Below are 13,835 nucleotides of genomic sequence, written 5' to 3' on the forward strand. Positions count from 1 at the left end.
TGAAACATACTGGATAGTGGCCCAGGCACAGTTTGCCTCTTATTGGTTCGAGCGGGAGAGGAACCGCCCCCTGTGAAGATGGGAAGGGCTGCAGTGGGAGAAGCTGAGCTGAAAATGTTGCTCCTGGGAGGTGATTACACTGACGACTGTCAATTCGACCAAGTAAAAATAACTCTACTGGCGTAGCGTGAGTTAGTATTGAAAACCAGTGCAACAAACCCCATCTACAAAACGTGCCATTGTGGAAGTTCCCTGGGGAAATGCACATGGAGGGGCAATTCCTAAAAATGCAGAGCTGCACGGGTGCCAATAAAGGGGGTCACACTGAAAGTATCCGGTACTACAGAGTGAGGGCTGCGTTCTCTAAAGAATTGGCAGACTCATCCTCCAGAGAAGCCGGAGAATGCATGTGTAGCACATTTCATAAATTCATACGGGTGCCGTAGAATAGTGGCAACTCTATAGAAAGTGATGATTGAACGTGTGCCTGATACGTCACTTAAAGTAAGGGACAAGTGGGCGACTGACCTGAGGATGGAACTAAGGGAAGACAACCGCCACAAGATGTGCAACCTTACTAGCCGGGTTTCGTTGGACACTAGGTTCAAGATTATACAGTACAGGATACTAATCGGGCTGCATTACACTCCAGGAAAGTTTAAAAATGTATATATATGAAGACAGCAGTCTCGGATGTCGGATTGAGAAGGTGGGCTACTTGCTCGTGATATGGGGGTGCTCTAGTCTTAGAGGATTCTGGTCTCAAGTATGCAACAAGCTGACTGACATTACTGAGATAACGGTCCTGGTGGCGGCCAAAGGCTGTTTGTTTGGTGTGTGTTGGTGTGGGGATGGGGGAACGCTCCCGGAACGTCAGAGGTGGTTTTGAATCTGGATTGCCTTTTGGCTACGAGATGTACATTGAAATGACGGATAGGTCATGTTGCACTGTCAGTGGAGGAATTTGAGGGAGGTAATATGGGGTAATGATTGTGAAGGGTTGTTCATTACAATGATACCAGGCCCGTCCAGACGGAAAGATATTTGGGTAAACTTCAGAAGGTTTCTATCTGAGCAAGAGGCGGGCTAAAGGTTAAAGCCTATAATGCTGGTACGGTGGAAGATGACGCATGCACTATGGGCAATGTGGCGAGTACAGAGCTTGAGCCAAGAGGGACTTGGGTTGTCACCGTAAGACTAAGCAATGTAGACTTTTGTACTGATACCATGTGAATTGGAACAGTTGAATTACATTATAAGTCGGGCAAATAAATGTTATAAAATAAATGAAGGGGGTGAAAGGGGTCTCCCCCGGTAATGACGAAGTGAACGCTAGGAGAAGTGAAAGGCCCTACATTGGATAACGTCTTCGTCAGGCCGCACCTGGGAGACGCAGCCCGGCATCTTCTTTACATGCCCTCCACCATCACCCAGAAACGTAGCAGGGCCGCACCCACCATCACCCAGGCTCCTTTCTAATACCCACATGGCCCTGCATCAGATGGTGAACGCGGTTGCTGGGAACTGGCCAGTTCCCAGAAACCACTCCAGGTGGATTGCCCTTTTCTTTTAGCCCCCACCCCTCCTTCTGTGGGCCACAAGGACATAATAGCTTTATAGACCACACCCTCGGGATGCACTGGGAGCTATGGTCCCTGAAGACCTAGTTAGCACCCTTGCTGTGCTTGGGCCCTAAGCTTTGTCGTCAGGGCCCATAACTCCCAGTACAGCCCTCGAGCTAGGTCTATAAAGCTAAATTCATTTTTTTTGTTATCACAATAAAAACGTGACTTTAAATATTATGCTTTCTGGCGCAAATTGATGTTGGAGCAAATTAAAAGTGCCACTATGCTTTTGTAATGATGGTTACATGTTGGGATATTAGAAACGATATGGAATAATGCTTTGGGTGGAGGGGGGGTCACTGGGAAGTGACCTTTCTGTATTTGGAAATATAAATCTGTTCATTAAATAAGAAAGCAACGTGAACCAAAACCTCCACATAACAGTATTCCCGAAACCGAGTCCACAATCAAACTAAAAGACGCATTAATGCTGCACTTGAACATTTATTTTGCATTGTATTTTGCTTAAAAGAAATTTGACTGACACCAGCTTTCTGTTCCCACATTTTTTTAGTAATACCCACTAAAATAACTAATCTATGCTCTGTGTTGTGGTCCTTTGAGAGGATGTAAGAGTGACATACCCATAGCGCCATTACCTTACAACCCTTCTCTTTTTCATGGCCCCGCACTAAAAAGAAAGGTGGCTGACATGAGCAATTACCATCACCCCATCCGCGCTCACTGGACACTGAGCCACTTTTTATATCATGTCCCTCAAACTGATTTTTAAGGGGCAGACACGTCCATCTCCAGTGCATTGCTCAGGATCATTTCCCTTTGGAGTTGAAAAAGCCATGTGTCCAGGCGTTGCATGTTTCGGGGAGAAAGCTCTTTCTGAAACTAGACTTGTCATTACAAACACTCTGCAATAAACTTGCACAAACCGGAAGCATGATAGCTGCCATTTTACTAATGGGCAAATGAAGGTATGCCAGGCTGGAGGGAGAGGAGGAAGGATGAGCCCAGAACGGGATTTCTCATCAATAAACCTAGAACTGTGAGCAAGTCTTGACTGCCCTGCATGGGGACACAGTGCTGGCCCTCAAGGGTTGAACCCATTCGGGCCTTCAGGCATTTCACTATGAATATTCATGAGCTAGATTTGCATCCATTGCCCGTGGATTCAGGGGTCATTTGCATATTCATTGGTTACCCTAAAGACCTGACTTGGTTCAGCTCTTTAGGCAGGGCTGGTGCCTTAACTCATGATATCTAAGCGATTTTTGTATGCCCCTCCATCAGGGTGAGAACATATTTGCTGTGTGTAGGTCCAACCTGGACCCCTTTGATGCCCCATGTTGCTGGTGCTGTAGGTGGCTAGCTTGCATTGCCTTGCTGTAGAACCAGCCCTGCCTCGTGGACCATTAGAGGGTACCAAAAGTGCTCCCCCCTACTTTTACAGTAAGCAGAACATCCAAAACCAGGGGTATTGCAACAACTTGAAAGTAGCATACATACATTCCTGTGAAAAAAATATGTGAACCCAAACTTCTTCATCCCCAAACAGCAAGAACAATGAGCAGCAGAAGTCCCCCGCCACCCCCGCTAGCGCCTCCCTCTCTGGGTTGGGGGGGTTCCCCTCCCTTTGCGTGCAGAGTCGGGGGTTGTATTTACCTTAATGCCGGGAAGTCCAGGAAGCCCCGGAAGCCCTGGTTCACCCTATACAGGAAAATTACAGAACGTTACGCAGCAGTAGTCACTTCCTGTCAGCAGCACGTAGATGGAAGGAATGCATCACATGGCAGGAACGCTTACCACTCCAGACATCGCACGCGCGCGCCAATGTTAATTGCGAGACAAGCATTGAGCGGAGCACATGTACAGTAGACATTGTTGCAATTGGCGTAAAGTGAATAAAATGCTATTAAAAACACATAGCGGACTGCAATTATCACCGTATTAACTTGGGGTGTAATGAAGGGCCATTAGGGATATATGTATTGCCGGCAGGTCTGCGAAACAGCGGCCCTAGACCTACAAAGTTTAATCCTTCGGCGACTAGAGTCAAACATGACGGCTTGGCCTGCGCTGCCAACCTACCGGTTAATGATAACCACATGTGTGCGTTTTTCATTGGTTATTTCCAGCGCAATCGTCCATGCAACATTTAACGTGAATCATTAAAAATGGGGGACATTGTTATAACAGCGTAATCGTTTTCAGGTCAGCCTGCTCCAAGTAGGACTTTCTGCAGTAGCACTTCGTTAAATGTTGGCCAATTACTGTAATGTTTGCACGTGCGCTAAGGTCATAGTCGGGCCCCTTCTGAGGGATGGGACACTGAGCAGGAGCACATTTCTTCCAGGTAAGAAAAGCAATGGTGAGGAACTGTGGATAAAAATGCACACACACTTGCTCTGTCGCCATCGGACACATGTGACTATACTGTTTTTTTTAATGACAGCAGAAAGCACGCCAGCTGTGGATTTCCCGCTTCTTTTCTTTCCTGCTGTATTTATTTATTTTATTGTTCATTTATAACATGCTTAAGCGTGGGACCAGGATTCGAACCTGTGTGGCACTGTATTTTATTCCTTCCAAGACAAACGCGTTGCCCCTGGGCTCTCCTTCCTCACCTTTTGTCTCCTTCCCTCACTATATTTCCCCATATTGAACACCGGTGGTAAACAGGAATCCTGCAGCTGGTGTCTTTACTGCTGAGATAAAAAACCAGTATGGGACCCAGAATGTAACATTCTGGGTTACAGGTGGTTCTCGGAGCTCACCTGAGTGATTTCTGGCCCGTCGACCCATTATTCCCTTTAGTATTCGAAAGAAACACTGAAGGCAATGCCTGTGTTGCCATTGACCTCATGTGTTGATTGCTGACTTAACGGGAATATAAAACCAAGGCAAAATCTGCATGCATCATGATCATGCCAGTCATGACACGCGTTCTCAACAGACAGCGAGCAAGTTCTGCGCCTTAGAATACCGCAGGCAGAAAACCGGCTTGGTGGCTGCAAAGAGAACCTAATAATGACCGTGACCTTGATTTTTTGGTTCTCATTGCGGTACACAGAAGATGATTGGCTGCTGATAGTCCCAAAGCAGCCAGTTCAAGTGGTGCACTATGTTAGGCCCACAAATCCCAATGTGACGCAAGGCCAAGCTCATACAAGACCTACGATAGTGTTAAAGGATGGGTATCTAAACTTGGACTCGGCATCCCCCTCTCACCAAATAGTACGATCCAGTCAGGGTTTCAGAATATGCTCAATGAAGGTGTTTGAGAACATTTCACAAAGGACTCATTTCTATGGAGATGGCGGCCATATTTGTTGACCTGTACGAAAATCTGGCTCGATTTTACTAACCAGTTGGTCGACAAATTTAATCAAAAAGCGCTCATGTTGGATGCTGAGATCATGCTAAGGAAACTATCCCCGATACATCCCAGAAACTCTTCTCCCTCCCAGTTAACAACACCCTGTGACCATATACCTTAGTGTTCAAGTGACATGCCATGTCTGTAGGCTTTGAACAGCCCTTTTCAGATGGTTCAAACGATCCAGGCAATCGCCTTCGGGCGCGCGCGCGCGCGCGTGCGTGCGTGCGTGCGTGCGTGTGTCATATTAAGAATCATCATTCATTTCTGCAACCCACATGCCAGCCTGTGAATTACACGTATGCCATGCAGTAAATTTGCGCATGATAATACTGCACTTGTCAGAATGTGCAGATGTGGGCCATTTCGTGGCATGGCCATTTTGCTTGGATTTTTAACACATTCACACCCACCTGAAAGAGGGAGATAGTGGCTATGCTAACAGATCTGAGTGATATATTAATGCGTTCTTTAAAAGAACACTTGCTAATTTTTTTTTAGGAATGGGATAGAATTTCAAATATATCATTGATGTGTTATTTGTGCATGAGCAGCCCTCTTATTCAAATAACGAGAAAAGATTAATCTCCAAACATGGAGGCCGCAGAGGGGGAGCACAGGGAGACTGGATGGGTTGAGGTCAGACCCCCGCTGTTGACATTTTGCTCAGTGTGTCCAGAGGATAGAGCAGGATGGGTGGGCTTTGATGGGGACCAGCAAACTCCAAGAGAGGGGGAAGGATACACAGTGACGTCATAGCAATGATACATAAGGGGGAAGTAGACATGAGCAAACAGTCACACTGCTGGGTGTGAAATGAGACTGAAATAAAGAAAGGGGCGTTTGCATTCATAGCAAGGTGCTGAGAATTGAACTATGTAAAGAAACGGCAGGGCCATGTGAAGACTTATAGGGTGAGATGTCGGGCATTTGAAAGTGAGAGTAGGCTATTGGCCATCACCGGTCTGGGGACACAAAGGAACATCACTTTAGCAGGTGTCCTTTCCCCGAGGTAGCACTGTAGCTAAGGTCCTACCACTCACAGGAAGACTTCCAGCCCAGGGAGTGCCCCCCCAGAGGCAGGGAGCGGGGACAGGTATATATATACATATATATATGAATATCGGCTGCACGCGGTCTCCAGCCTGCGGCCCAGTTTCGCTGTGAAGAGAAAGAATAAGGTTGCAACCTCTTCGGCCTACACACAAGAGTGTGTCATTTATGAGGGGAGGGGTCACACCATGCGGAAGTGTCCAAGATAAGGAGGGGGTTTCACTTCAACAGCGGGAAGTCCACCATGAGGTCTCTAGGAATGCCTAGCTGGGCAGAACTTGGCAATGCCCAGGAAAGAGGGCATTTCCAGAATAACAGAGCGACGCATTGCAGCTCCAGGAGGACTACATGGGGTAGGAAAGGAAGTCGGCCAAGGAAAAGCCAGGCTGGATTGCTGGGGCGCAGGGGGGAAAAGAAAGGAGGCAAGTAGCCAATTGTGGGTTGACCATTTCCCCAACGGTTCTTGAGCAGCAGAGAAAGATGTGAATAGAGTCTCCAAGTGATGGCGAGCCATGGTAGGTATGTCACCATGAGAACATGCTCTTCAACGTGTCTGTGACTGCATGTCAGTGTCAGGATGGGTGAGAATCTAAGGTGTCTCTCTTTAAGAGGGCCTGGGCCACCCAAGCAGGACAAGCGTTTTTGAGATCGGTCGGGACACAGTTGTTTTCAAATGATGCATTGATAAGGCTTGTGATGAATGGGGTGAGTTGAGGAGCACAATCTTTGATAACCGCTGCAGGACATGGGTCGCCTTGGCACCATATGGGTTTAAGGCTAGTGATAATGTTGAGGACTTATGTATTGGAGACCTATGTGAATTCAACTTGTGGCATTAAGCTGTTGGATAGGGCGGTCGCAGGCATATTGGAAGGTGAGGTGGATTGGACTCAGGGTTTTTTAGCGGCGATTTTAGACTGAAGTCGCGTGATTCTGTCAGAGAGGGCATTCTGGGTGTTCGAACACCAGCTTGCGTCCTTATTGCAATCATCTGCTGGGGGTACCAGAGATTCTAATTCTCTGAGGATGGCAAAGAGTTCATTTGTTTTTGAGTTGGCCTTGGTAATCTTTCGTTGTATGAGGTACTCTTTGTTACAAGGACCTCTTGTTTGCAGGAATAGGCGGCTTTGGAAAAATCTGCTTTGTTTGGTTCATTTGGACATTTTTCCCAATTAGATTCAGCTTTTCTCTTAGAATTTGTTAAGGCTTTTAAGGAGGGTGTGAACCATGCACTTAGGTGTGCTAATGGTTTAGCTTTGCGCATGGAGAGAGGTGCACATTCATTTATCGCTGCAAGAACAGTTACATTATACTCTTTTACCATGATAGTAGGATTATTCTTTCTGGCGTTTTGGGGTGCAAAAATGGGTTGTAGAAGGGGTAGTAGATTATTAGCCATGATGTTTTGTTTGTTTCTTGAGGGGACAGCCGGGGCCAGCTGTGGAAGGTTGGTGGGGCCAAGCTTAGTAGTAATGTTAAATGTTATGAGGTGGTGGTCAGACCAGAGACAGGCCAAGTTCGAAGTGATGGTACTTTTGCAGTTAAGGTCTGCAAGCCATTCGAAGATACGGCCTTTAGCATGTGTGGCATTCTGGATTCAGTGCGAGAAGCCAAGTGCTAAAATAGTGTTGGCAAGGGAGCATGCTTCATTGTCTAGTGGGTTATTAAAACCTAAACTGAAGTCTCCCAGGAAGATGGTCTGGGAATTTGGTTTAGTGTTTGTAGAGAGGACTTCGGCTACATTGTTCTCAAAGGAGAGTACAGTCCCCGGGGGTCTGTAGATCAGGTGAATATTCAAGGTGGTGGTGGGAGACAATGCCATTTTTACTGAGAGTAGTTCCTCTGAGGGGAGGAAAGCGTTGGGTACTTCTAACATGTTGAGTTTTTATTTTGCTATGATAGCTACACCTCCCCCTTTGGCTGAGGCTCTGTCCATCCTACAAATTGCATAGTTGTCTGGCGTAGCAAGGGCAAGGGCTGGGCCCGCTGCTATGTGGAGCCATGATTCTGTGATGGCTAGGAAGTCAAGATTATGTGTGGTAATGATGTCTGCAATGTCTTGGTCATGTGCGGGTAGGGATCTAGCGCTTAATGAGGGCTACCTGGATTTCTTTGTTAGAGTTGCTCTTCCTGTTGATGGTCGAGGCTGTAGGTGTTGGATTTGGACTTAGAGCCATTGGGCAGGTAGATCTATTGGGTTTAGTGGTGAGGGTAGTATTACTTTCTAGTAGGTAGGGCTTATCCTTAGTATTGGTAGGGGAGTATTTTATCATAGTGATTCGGGAACAGGCTAATCTGAGTGTTAGGAGTGAGTTCCTTCTTTGGATGACAGGGGTGGTGGTGATAGCAATGTCTCTCTTAAGACTAGTTCTAGATGCTAGCTTTAGGTTTCTAAGGGAGAGATGGCAAGAGCGGCTGTCGCTAGGGAGGGTTGACGGTGCTACAGTTCTCCACCTGTCTATACAGTAGAAGTGGCTGTTGCTAGCCTGAAGTGGATTAGGATGCTAGTTGTGGACTGTAGTGAGGAAGCGAGTTGGCTGAATGGCACTGAAGTCAGGAAGGTGGAGAACCATGGAGATAGATCATACAGACCTAAACCCAGTCTGAGTAGTTGTATGACTTAGGTGATTGTAAAGTTTGGCGATAGAAATAGGCATGTTGGTTAGTTTGGCTGATGTGCTCCTTTTAAACTATCAGGCTATAAGTGGCCTAGGTAGGGTGTAAGAGCAGCATTTCTACCATACATTTCCAGCGTAACATAGGCAAATGCAACTAGCAATATATTAATTCAGGCTGATCAGTGCATGTGGTATGCAGCACTCGCGATGGGCATGTATAGACAGTGTACCGTGCATACTGGTATGGCAGTTCATCATGCGCTGGGTGGATCTCGTTATCGATACCAGGATTTGATGTATGGCAAATTTGATACCAGGATTTGATGTATGGCAAAGGGCAGTATTTAAACCCGGGCAAATCACGTTTTAACATAAAAAAACGGTCCTGACACAAAATCAACACTCGACTTTGGTTAATATGCAATGACGGTCTAGGCAATGTACCAGATTCATGGTCCAGATATAAACATCAATATTCAACTTTAGTTAACACATTATTCTATGCAAAGGAGAGGCACATTTAGCCAGATAGTGGTCCAGATACAAATATTAACATTCGACTATGGTTAGCACGCAGTTTAACACACAGCTTCTAAGCGATCAGGTGATGAGCTCTTCCACCTATGTTTAGTGTACTCACATATATCCAACGGGCTAGAAGTGCCGGGTAGCCACACTGATTGTGCAGCGGAAGGCACTTGTCTAATTAGTACGTTGTGCGACTAGCAAAGTCTTCGTAGGGTAGGAGTTCACGAGTATTTGTGCTTGTATGGCTAATTGTTTGTCTGTGGTGGCGGCACTGGTAAAGCTATGGGTAGCGTACGCAATCCACACTTTCCCTTACAGGTAGATGAGCGTGTTTGCACTCTATGGTGACTGCGTAGTAGTTTTATCACTGTGTTGACGGGGGTAGTGAACGTGAGATTAGTAGCGCCTTGGCTTTAGGATAGGGCGGTATGGCAAAACACAGAACAGGAGCTTTCCCCATGATATTCCAGGCGTACCTCCAGTTTTCAAGCTACAGAAGCAGGGGCAGTGGGCTCCTTCCGGTTCCGACAGGCTCAGGCAGGAACCTTTGTACCCAGGCCTTCATAGGAGGGCTGCTTTGCCTGCAGGTGAACCCGGTTGGTAGATAGGGATAAGGGAGCCAATGGGCTGTTAGCAGCAGCTACGGCTGTTGCTACAGTGATGTGGCAGCCATTTGTAAACCTTCTGGTTAGCCTTGTATAGTCTGGCTTCGTACTTGAAGAGTGTGCCTCAACGGTGCTGGGGATCAGAAATAGCCCCAATAGAAATGTACTGCAAGGTAGTTGCAGCAGGTTGATTTCGGCACGCACTTAGGCTCTTTGCTGTTGGATAGGGAAAACAAAGCAGGGGGATGCACAGAGGCGGCAGCTGCTGCGGCAGGCCTTACCTCTCCTGTGCAATGTTAGCTTGCTGCTCCTGCAGCACTCGGCGTCGTCATCTGCAGGCTCATTCTGCTGGGCGCACTGTATTTTTATGCAGCAAGCTCAGACAGGAGCCTTTGTGCTATGAACTGTGTTATTGTTTACTGAGATACATGATGCAATGTTGTTTTAAACACTATGGGATGCTTTTTTTTCTTTTCCCTTGATGTACATTTTTGATGGATTGTAAAGATGATTTTTAGATGAGTCTTTAGGTAGAACGGTGATAAATTGCTCTTTGTAAATGTTCTTAATGGTCTTTTTCTTCTGCTGTTTGTGTGAAAAGTTTGTTTTAAACTATAACACAATAAAAAATAAATAAATAAGAACTTCTCACCCTATCATTTAGGGCAAGGAGAGAAATCTGTTTATTGAAGTTGATGCCACAATTGGTTCAACGCTCAATCCGTTTTTAAAGGTAGCCTGGAGGTCTACTTCTACTGCTGCTCGGGACCTCAGGAAGGGATTAGCAAAACACTTTGTTAAATTCATGTAGATTATGGACATTATAAAGCAGTAGGTTATGGGGGTAGGAGGGCAAGGAGAGTGGGCGTGGAACTGGTGCAAGAGAAATCTGGTGTGAAGCAAAGCAGAATAGGGTTTGCATTTTAGGAATGACTGTTCGGAAAAGGGTTGGAAGGAAGGACAATATTTGGAGGCGAGACGAGTACAAGGAAACTTTAAAAACAAGACGATTCCAAGGTGGCTCGGGAGGTGCAGCGGCAGAGCTGAAGGATGGGATGGTCAATGCAAAGAACTTGGAGTTCTTGGACGGGAAAGTGTACAATAAGACGGCTAGGATTGACAAGGAAGATGAAAGGAATGTGGGATGGTGGGAGGAGGTAGGTGGAGGGTGACACCCTCAGAGAGGACCCAGAAGTAGAATGAGAGAGGGGACAACCAGTGCTTAAAGTGGGCCGGGGCCTGCCAGGGCCAGGCCCCGGCAGTCTCCAAAAAGTGGGGCCGAGCCGGGGCTGAGCCGGGGCCCTGCCGGGGCCCCGTCCCACCGCCCGCAACATTGGCAGGATGCATTATCCCGTCGCGGCCGCAGCCGCGACGGGAGAGGCGCCTGCCATGAAGTCAGGCGATCTGACAGAAGTGGCAGCCAACCACAGCGACGCTGTGCCTGGCTGCCACTTCCGTCAGTCATAGTAACTGCATCTGGAGACCCCTCCCGCGAGAGGTCACCAGAGGCAGTTACTGTCCCTTTGTTTCCCCAGGTCGCCAAGGCGTCTTTAACCCTCAGCGAACCTGGGGATTCCTCAACATATTTCGAGGTTTATAAAAGATGGCTTTGAAAGTACACATTTCAAGCCATCTTTTATAAAGCTTTGCCGACGGACAATTGTGTCCGTAGTCAAAGCTTTATAAAAGACGGCTTGAATTGTGTACTTTCAAAGCCATCTTTTATAAACCCGAAATGTTTAAAAAAGATGGCCTGAAAACTAGGCAAACCGTAGGGTATGCACACACACATATATAAATGTTATATATTTGTGTGCGTACCTTACTATGGTGTGTGTACTATGCAAGCCATCTTTTGTAAACATGGAAATATTTATATTTAGAAGTTAAGATGGCTTGCATAGTACACACACCATAGTAAGGTACGCACACAAATATATAACTTTTATATATATTTGTGTGCATACCCTACGGTTTGCCTAGTTTTCAGGCCACGCCCCTCCCACAAGCCACGCCCCCAAATGAGGGCCCCCCCTCGATTTCTTACCCCACTTAAAGCCCTGGGGACAACCAAAGTCACTCAGGAAGGAGGTGCTGAGGCAGCTTAACCATAGAGAGCAAGAGCTGAGAGGCTGAGCGACATGACAACACGATCTCCAAATGGAGAGGGGGGAGGTGGTAGACAAGAGAGACTGACAAGGGAGAAAGCAGAGGTCAGCCGGCTAGGAGACACTTTCAGGATCAGGCCACGTTTTAGTGAGGACAAAGAAACCACAGCGAGAAAGTCAAGATGCTTAGTGGAGAATGGAATCCAGTCCACATGGATCAGGTACTTACCACATAACACTAGGACCGAGGAAAGCGAGATAAGATGGAGGTGCAGTCACCACTTGGAAAGCAGAAGGGCCCAGGCCTGTGCACACAGGAAAGAGGTCATGGTGGATGGCAGGGGCGGCGTCAGGATCAAATGAAAGGGGCCTCGAGCCTCAGGTGGCCCTCCAGTAAGTGCCCCATATTGCCAGCCTGCAGTCTAATAACACAGCAATATATTCCTGTATATATTACTTACGTTATGGGGTTTACAGGGTGTGCTTTGCAGTGCTTGCTTTACAAGTTGTGTTTGCCCACTGGGGAAAACAAAAGTGTTATTACTGCGTTGTGTCAGCCACTTGCTTTCAGTGAAGGATTCACAGCTATTCAGCAGGCATTCAGTGTTTCAGCTCCCTGCTGCTTTGCCCTCTCGTGATAATTGGCAGCTATTAACCTTATCTTTATCTCCATTATAATGTATGCCCCCCCCACGGGTGCATCAGACTGCTTTCTGCTCAAAGCAATAAGGGGGACCCCCACCAGCATGTTGAAATAGGCTCACACCTCTTCAGCCGGGCCTGGAGGTTGGGATATGCATAGAAAGGAGGGCTAGGGGGCATGCACACAACCAGACATGGTGCATTCAGCAGCAAGAGTAGTAACCGGCGAGGCCTGCCCTAGAAAGAGAGGAAGGCTACCACGAGGGTGGAGATTTGTAACAGGAAGGACTATCTGATGAATAGTGCAGGCAGATGTTTCTGGCCCACAAGAAACTTAATAACCAAGAAAGGACCTTTTTTGGATCTTTCCATTGTGCTTATCACACTTTAAACCCTTTTATTTTTTCAGATAACTCTCTTCCAGTTCAATCTATCTATCTAAAGAATTGTTATATTGCCCCACTCGCCCAAAGGCCTCTCAGGTTGCTCGAGAACTAGTTACTTTCTATCAACTTGCATTAGCACCTAATCTGACAAATCTGCTTCTGGGCCCATTATGTTAGCAGTGTCCTTTTAACAAGCCATAGCGGAAAGCGCAGAAGATGACCTTTGACCTTTCCCTAAATCATAGCAAAGGGCATCTCTCTTCTGACCGTGATGTTACAAATTGCATATCTTTTAAACAATCTATAGTGAACCTTTTAAATTGCTGCATATCGATAAAAATAATTTATAAAAGAATCAAACACCCCGATAAAGGAAGTAGCCATATTACTTTCACCTGATCAGCTGTCAAACTGATTATCGACAAGACTTTCAAAGCACTTCTCAGCCTCATGCCAACCGTTGCCCAGGGGCCTGGCATGAATGGAATCAACTTGCATGTTCTGGTGTGGATCCTTAATCCCTATGGCTGGTTTCACTTGGAATATCTCCAGAGACTCTAAAACGTGATGAATGGAAACATTTCAATAAATCATAACCACTTGCCGGGATTGCTCTTGGCATCTTTCAGCTCCATGTTTGTGTTGGACCTTATTGGTCCTCATCAATGAGGAGCAAGGTACTCACATGGGTGCACAGCGAGCAAGGGACCTATGTCTGGGTATTACCCAGGTGGTTCCATAGACACAGCGAGCAAGGGATCCATGTCGGGGTGTACCCCTGGTCGCTCCATAGACACAGTGAGCAAGGGATCCATGTCGGGGTGTACCCCTGGTCGCTCCGTAGGGATCCATGTCGGGGTGTACCCCTGGTCGCTCCACAGACACCGTGAGCAAGGGATCCATGTCGGGGTGTACCCCTGGTCGCTCCATAGACACAGT

This window comes from Ambystoma mexicanum, chromosome 6q, assembly GCF_040938575.1.
Source record: "Ambystoma mexicanum isolate Mex_15411 chromosome 6q, UKY_AmexF1_1, whole genome shotgun sequence".
NCBI lineage: Eukaryota > Metazoa > Chordata > Amphibia > Caudata > Ambystomatidae > Ambystoma > Ambystoma mexicanum.